Source organism: Macadamia integrifolia, chromosome 12 (genome assembly GCF_013358625.1).
Source record: "Macadamia integrifolia cultivar HAES 741 chromosome 12, SCU_Mint_v3, whole genome shotgun sequence".
Classification (NCBI taxonomy): Eukaryota; Viridiplantae; Streptophyta; class Magnoliopsida; order Proteales; family Proteaceae; genus Macadamia; species Macadamia integrifolia.
This window is the reverse complement of record NC_056568.1, coordinates 28,016,092-28,024,446: the sequence shown is the minus strand read 5'-3', so window position 1 is coordinate 28,024,446 and position 8,355 is coordinate 28,016,092.

Here is an 8,355-nt window from a genome sequence, read left to right as displayed (position 1 = left end):
CTAGGTATTATCTATAGGAAACATGATGAGCATCTACACAAGGCACTTTCCATCCCTTAACTCTTTGCCTCTGCAATTCAAGGAGAAGTTTTAGCTATTAGAACGGCGCTTTCGCAGGCTCTTGATTATGGCTACACCAGTCTTCTAGTTGAATCGAATTGCAAAGAGATCATCGGCTACATTTAAGATACAAGCATTGTTCTTCTAGGCGAGATTGCAGTCATTATTGAGTATGTGCGCTAGTTATGTTCTTCTTTTGTTTCCATATCTTTTAAGTTTATTCCACGGGCTATAAACTCTATTACAGACACCTTGGCAAGGAAGACCCTGTCCATCATGTATATAACAAATTGGTTGATTACCTCTCCGTGGCTTTAAGGCCTTTGTGCGAATGAAGCTATTGGCTATTTGCAACTAAAAATTACTGTAGGGGAAAAGAACTCTCCCTCATCATGCGGTCTTGTGCTAACATGGGGCCAATGAGGAGCGCATATGGGACTTCAACGGGGTGGTTTTTTTGAGTTTCACATGGGTGGAGGCGTGGAGCATACTCCATTTTACGTTCTTTGTGTTTTGGCGGGTTGTTCGATTAGAGAATGCTCAATTCACCATTAGTGAATTAAGAATTAGGAAAAGTTTGGGCAAGCTAGCATTGTGTCTAACAGTCTGTCTACCTCTCTCATCCCCCTACCCTCAAGTCCACTTGCCTCTCCTATCCAATCACATCCCCCCTTTGTCAGCCATTCTTTGGGAGCGGGCAGCGTACCCAACCTCCTCTCTAAGAATTATAATTGTACTTTTTTTTTTTTTTTTTTTTATTTTCAAGATAATATTTGTTTTTCATCAAGAATAAATATTGTCATTTCATATCAAAGTTGCATTAAATATTTTCATCTTTCGTTAACTCTGTTTTACCTTTACATTAAATATTGAATGAAATAACTTTAATGAATAAAAGAAAGGTCAAATAAAATAAGGTTATAACTTCTTAATTTGCCACTTTGGTGATAATAAGTTACACCCATATTTAAATATTATTCTTCACCCAAAAAAAATTAGATATTATAAAAACTTATAAATCATCGAAAACTCCCAAAATCATGTCAAATATCGTGTCACATAATTTTTTTTTTATGAAAAATAAAATTAAATTAAATTAACACAATAGAAATATATCATCCTTAATGTTGTACATATTCCATCAAAAAGAAGAAAAAAAAAGTCGTGCATAGGCTCCATCCGAACCTTCTCTAATTTAGCTTTTCTAACTAATACATGAGCAAAAAAAAAAAAACCTAGCACATGAGAAATACTTATAAGCCTCTTATATTGTTTCTGTATGATAAGACCATTAAAACAGTTAATGCCATGCAACACTAGAAAACACTTTAAGATATGTCAAATCTTCCACCTTCGGAACCATATGAATTGAAACTTCTTAATCTATCCAACCTTCTACGGACCTGCTACCTAATAATACTGCTATTTGGATCTCGTAGAGTAGTCTCTGACTTCTACTTTAAATATACTTTGATCATACCATAAACATAGGAAAAGGATTGGGATACCACCGAGTTGCTTAACCATGTGTCTGTATCTCGCTCCCTCCAAGTAAAAACACCCTCATGCACATGGAGTTGTTTGTAAATTTATTTTGATATTACATAACAAAAATCCATCCTGCCTTATTAGAAACATGACCAAAGCTACCATCTGGAATATGGGATGATCCGTTGTAAGCATATTAGTGTAATTAAAAATAGAAAAATAAATACGAGTTAAAGAAGAAGAGGGATGAAAATGATGGAATTTGAGAAAAATGAAAATCCAAATCCACCCATATAACATTTTGCAAAAGAGAATTAGGACTAGGATCACAACTATGAAACAACTTGATTTTTATGATTCTTAGTAAAATAAAGGGTGACTGCAACTATACTAAAGAACGAGTGACCAAATAAATTAATAAATAAATAAATAAAATGACATAAATTGCGTATATCATCAACACGTCTGATTTTAAACTTAGGATTTATATTAAGTTCTCATAAAAAAAATGTCAACCACTAGTCAGCAATGTGTTACGTGCAACAATGCAAATCGAGAGGGAGTAGTTTTTTATTTTTTATTTTTTCTGGTTAGATTAGAGGGAGTGGTTATGGGAGAAGTTATAGGAGTTTCTTATAATTGTAAGTAGTTATATGGGCGTGGCTAGTAATGGAGATACATTATGAAAGGGCCGGGGTAAGTTTGAAAACTACCACTTTGTATCGTTGTTAATAGTAGAAACATCTAATGAAATATCAGATTTTGGCTAACAACTTCGGATCATATAATTTTTTTTTACATAGAAGAAAAGGCTCAGCACCTCCAAATAGGTCTGGACACTATGACTTCGTCCATAAAGATAAGAGGTCACCTACCTCTCAATCAACCAAGACCCCCAAACTTTGTCGGTAAAGCTTTTATGCCTATGATCTCTCTTTCTCTATTTTCTCTTTTTCCCTACTCTCATCCCACCACCGTGCATGTATTGCAATGACACATGGATAAATGATGGGACCATGATTAGACGATTTGATTTCAGAGTTTAAAAACCCAAAATTAGGATTTAGATCAGTCTCGATCGATTATGATATGAATTGGCCTTTGGAGTCAGTATAATCCATATATCTACTTTTTTTTTTTTTTCTTCTATACAGAAGTGACTCAAGCTAGTCGGGGATGGATTGAACATCAACTTACAAGGACAACAAGGTGAACAAATGGCCAAATTTATAAGATAAAGGGTATTATAATTTCCACAAAAAGAAAAGTGTGAAGATAGAGGACCACAATGGAGTTTGTATCTCATCTGTCACAAATATTTGATTTGTGTTTCTTTCGATTTTTTAATTTAAAATAGTGGAGAGTGATAGCTACGTCGCCTTTATATTGACATCATATATGCTTTTAGTGGGTGTCGATTCATATACAAAAGGTCTACATCATTAAATGAAGAAAGGGGAGACAAAGATTGTGAGAGGACGTGTATACCATAATCATGTGATGTCCGCCTTTTTTATCTCTTAAAATATACAACAAGGGCATGAAAATAACCACAAAAAAAAAAAGAAGAAAAAGAAGATGCATGATTTGTATCTCATTCTTCACACTACTTAAATGCCGCCTTCTTCTTCTTCCTCTTATTATTATTACTAGAGAAAAGGTTGGGCAAATTGTTGGGTGCCCAACTCTCGCTCCCTTATTATTATTATTATTATTATTATGTATTTTTTTGATATGGCAAACACAACTAAATCATAGTCGAGCTCCTAATGTGATATATTGATATTGAGATTGACTTGCAACTATATTTTATGGCAACAGGATGTCGAGACCAACCATCTTAAATGAAAACCCTAAGGAGTAGTTGACAAGGGTATACTATGCCACAATTAATAGATCTTTTTTGCTTTTTTTTTTTTTAAAAACATAAATAGACCCTAAAGAAAGTTGAACTATTGACCTTTTAATTAGGACTTGGATCCTCTGTGGCACAACAAGGCGTTTGGTGCGCATCGAACACCTAGAAACGCATTAGGTTGCATGTGACCACTTTGAGTTTCGCACTTGAGTGGTTTTAAACATTGAATGCGCATTAGACTTTCTATTGCGCCACAGAGGAATTCAATTATTTTAATTATGAGATGTTGATCCTCACCATTTAAATTATCATATATTCTTTCAATAGGTGTAGATGACAAAAATCATCTCATAAAGGGTCATGATCAGATAAACTTTCTTCAGACCTTATATATATCAAAAACCAACATGAATGATGTCTAGACTTTACATCACAAGTGACGCGGTGAGGGTGTCAAGTTTAATTGAAAATGTTTACCAAACTAAATCGAACCTTTTAAATAAGAACCAATATGATTGAACCTTTTAAATAAGAACCTTTTCAATTAAAAAAAACGCAGACTTATAATTGATCTCTGCTGATGCCGATTTCAATTCAAATAGGATTGGAATCGGCTAAACTCGGTCCCAAAAAGCCCAATAATCGGCCATTTGATCTGAAAACCTACTCATATGAGTCTTGGTGTGAATATTCCGATTCGAAACAGTAGAAAACTGATTCTCAATCCGATTCACCGATTTTCAAACCCCTGGCCTGTACTTAAAATGGTTTTTTTTTTGGTAGAAGTACTAAGATGGTTTTTTGTGTTTTTTGGGTAGAACGCAAGGATTAAAGTATCGGTATCGGTCGCCATATCGGTAGGTCAAAATTAAGATACGTATCGGAGGGTATCGTATCGTATCGGAGATACATTAAGATACGCTAAAGATACACACATAAATGGATAGGAAACATTTTTTTAAACACTTTTGCATAAAGAATTTGTTAAAAAAAGCTATTGGTAACATGTATTATGCATAAACACTAAATTAAGGGTATTGTACTAAGAATTCAAGGTCTGTAGTTGTCCCATAAATGTAAAATCCTTGTTCCCAACATTGATTTCCACTTTAGTTAGAGAGAAATAAGGCTGACAACAACTTTGGAACAAAAACCCTTCAAAAAATCGTTTTTTTCTGAAAAATTACCCATATTGGCCATTATATGACCGTAGCGCCGATACGTATCGATACTCATCGATACGTACCGATATATATATCAATACTCACCGATACATGCTGATATATACCGATACGTACTAATCGATACATACCAATACTCACCAATACGTACCAATACATACAGAAACGTACATTTTACCTCAATTTTATATTTTTCATAGAGTCGTATCGAGGCATGTCGTATCGTATCGATGTGTATTAATGGTGTATTAATGCATATCGGTCAATATTGTGGGATATATATCGATATGAAATGATTTAAAAAATTCAATATATCGTATCGACTGACTAAATTTAAGATACGTATTGAAGGGTATCGTATCGGTATCGGAGATACTTTAAACCATGGGTAGAAATACTAAAAATGTTGAGAGAGAGAGAGAGAGAGAGAGAGAGAGAGAGAGAGAGAGAGATTGGGAACTCGTTCCCTCCGCCACCTAAGAACGAAGCCATGAAACATCTTCCATGAACTAAGTTCTGGAAAATTAGTGTGGATGGGAACTCGCCATAGCATTGCAATCGATTCTGGAAGGAAAATGCTTCGGGTTTCAGAAGATTATCTCACCTGCATATGGTAGACGAAGAATTCCGCCTCTCTGAAACTAGTCTCTTGAGCATATGGGCAGCGATCATACCCAAATCCCTAAATCCACATTGACCAGGCGATTTTCTCCCTACCTAAATCCCTAATCCAAGTCTCCCAAATGATTTATTTATTTATTTCTTTCTTTTGGATTGAATGATTTTGATTTATATCATACTCTTTAATCTGTAGAGAATCTCCAATAAACTTGGCTCTATAATGGAATTAAAAATCAGAATCGGCCAAAGCTTATTCCGATTCCAGCTGATCTGATATCTGATATCTAGGGTTAGGGCAATTCACGGCAAATTCTTTACAGATTCCAGTCAATCTAGAATGGAATTGATTAGACCCAATTCAGATCTGGATTCCTATTTTTACAACCTTTCTATCCAATTCAGAGCACTGGGCCTGGTTTTAGGTAAAACTACTTACATAATCTAGCTTTGCTAATCAAACAATGGTGGAGGATAATTAATGAGCCTTTGCCCTGTGGGTTCAGAACTTTAGATTGCTTAAAGCAAGATACTTTAGAGACACCTCATTTCTTGTGGCAAAAGGAAACATCCTCAGCCACTTGGATATGGAGAAGTCTTTTCCTTGTTAAATTCAAATCAATGCTGATGTTGGAAGGTGGGTGATGGAAAGAGAATCAATGTTTTGGACCCCATGGATTCCAGTGTTTGGATGGACTCATGACCACAAACACAAACTAGAGACCCTGGTATTGGCAATGTCAATGAATTGGATGATGATAGTAGAGCATCTAACATCATTAGCCATCAACCTAATGAACATTTTTTTCTTTTATAGAGTAATGAACAGTCTTTCTTGCTTGGATAGTTAATAAGATTGTAGGAGAGGGTTTCCCATAAGATGAAATATGCGAATTACACCAATGAGGATATGGAGAATGTGTGTGTTAGTGTAGAACCCATTATATATTATGCGAGAGGGATATATTGGAATCTGCACAAGGGTGGTGCATGTTTTCTTTTCCCTAAGATCACATTGATTAATCTTGTGATTTCAAGTTTTGAAAATAATTGGTTCTATCTATTGTCTAGATCAATCATCTTTCAACTATAACATGTTATTTCCAACTACCGAAAGAACAAGTTAATTAATTTTCAGATTCATTATCAACAACTTTAAACCCAAAGTTTAAAGTGTTCTTATGAATATAGTTGTAACCAAATTTGGTGAAAAAAGAAATAACCTTGTTTTTTCTCCTTTTTAATATGACACTTGTAAAATCCTATCATTTCATGTGTACTGGATAAAAACGCACAAGACAGTAGTTGCTCTTGAGTACAAATTAGTAGTAAGTCACTTTTAAAATTATCTTGGAATTTTTTTTTGTAATAACTTAACCTAAAATAAGACCAAAAAAAAAAAAAAAAAAGATGTAGAAAAATGTCCCTAAGAAACCCTATACCCTATAAGTCATCTAGATGCCCTTTTTGTGGAGAATCTGCTTAGACAACATATAATCTGTTATCTTCATGTCCTTTTTCTAAGAGAATATGAGTTGAAGGACCAGTGGCCTTGAACCAAACATATTTGTTGATTCACTTGTAAACCATTGTTGCAATATGTCCTTAACCTACCTTAATAAAAATGAAACGACTATGAAAGAATAATTGTTTGCGGTTCAATAACTGCATATTTTCTATGGCAAGCAACAAATGATTTGATTTTCAAGAATGTTTTACAATAAGGCTCTAATAAATAATATCTATAAATGGGTTTTGGAACACTATGATGTGGGCATAAAAAATCCTTTGAAAATATGAATAATACCCAATTCCAAATTTCCAACTCATCAACAAGTTTGAACATGCTATTTTGGAGCATATATGTTGGATGAACTTATAGGGAACCATAACAAGCTGAAGAGCAATTAAGTGATGTAAAGAATTACAACGACTGTCACTGATGGTAGCTACGCAAGTTTTAGAAACCCAAATCGGCATCTGATCGGTTGGGCTCCTGACCAACAGGATCCATGAGGAATCAGTAAGAATTGGCCCAAATATGCCCTAACCCTAGTTTTTGGAAGGGATCAACCAAGTCCGATCAGCCAGAGAATCAGGTCTGATCCAGCCTATCCAATCCTGATTTTTGAAACCTAGTAGCTACAAAAACAGTTTGGAGTGCAATTGTCACTGATTATTCTGATAAAATTGTGGTTATATGTGATTGTGGTTCAGCATAAGGAGTAGCTTCAGCTGAAGCCGAAGCCCAAACCATCTTCGAATAAGCAAGAGCAAAGCAAGACTGATGGTGGATGAAGAGCCGGCTCCAACAGCAGTGGAAAACCAGCAAGCGCCTGTAGCTGCTGATACATTTCAGGAAAGGAGGGGTACTCGAAAGCATCATACAGCGCTCCTATGGTTACTGCCTGCCGGGGGCTATAGGACAGAAAAAGGCTACCCTCCTGAATCAAAGGGGGAGTTTTTTTTTGAACCTTTAATGCAACGAGGGCATTCGAGTTCCTAAGACCGGGGAGGGGCACCCCGGGCATTGAGCCCCCCTTTGTATAAGGACTAAGGGTCTTTTGGAACTTCTATTCCCCCACCCTAGCCTAGAAGAAAGGCTTTCTTTGTCTGCTTGATCTGCTGCGGATGCCCATTTGTCCTTGGATGACCAATCAACACTATTCATCATGCGATGATCAAAAGAAACGGCGCCATGTAGGTCAAAGGTACAACCACAACCGCTACTGCCAGTAAGATTTCCTTGCTTTACTAACGGGAAAAGGATTGACATCGAGTTCTAGCTTTTGAGATCAAAGGCTAGAGCCGGGGCAGCAAACCACACAATTTTTTTAGATTTCGAGATGACAACATAGATTCACAATGGCTTGCACCTTAGCTGGATCAGCACCAACTACAGTTGGTGGATTGGATCAAAACTCAGGAAAGAATCAGTGGCAGTGGTCTTTTGGATCCAAGTAATCTGTTGAAAAATTTAAATCTTTTTCGATCATTAAGATTTTAAGGAATGTTAATATTAGTGCAAATCTCTTAACTAGACATGCTAGTTATGATAATATTAGATGTAGGGTGGATATCTTTCAACAACTGGAACCAATCAATTTACTTACTTGACACACACACACACACACACACACACACACACAA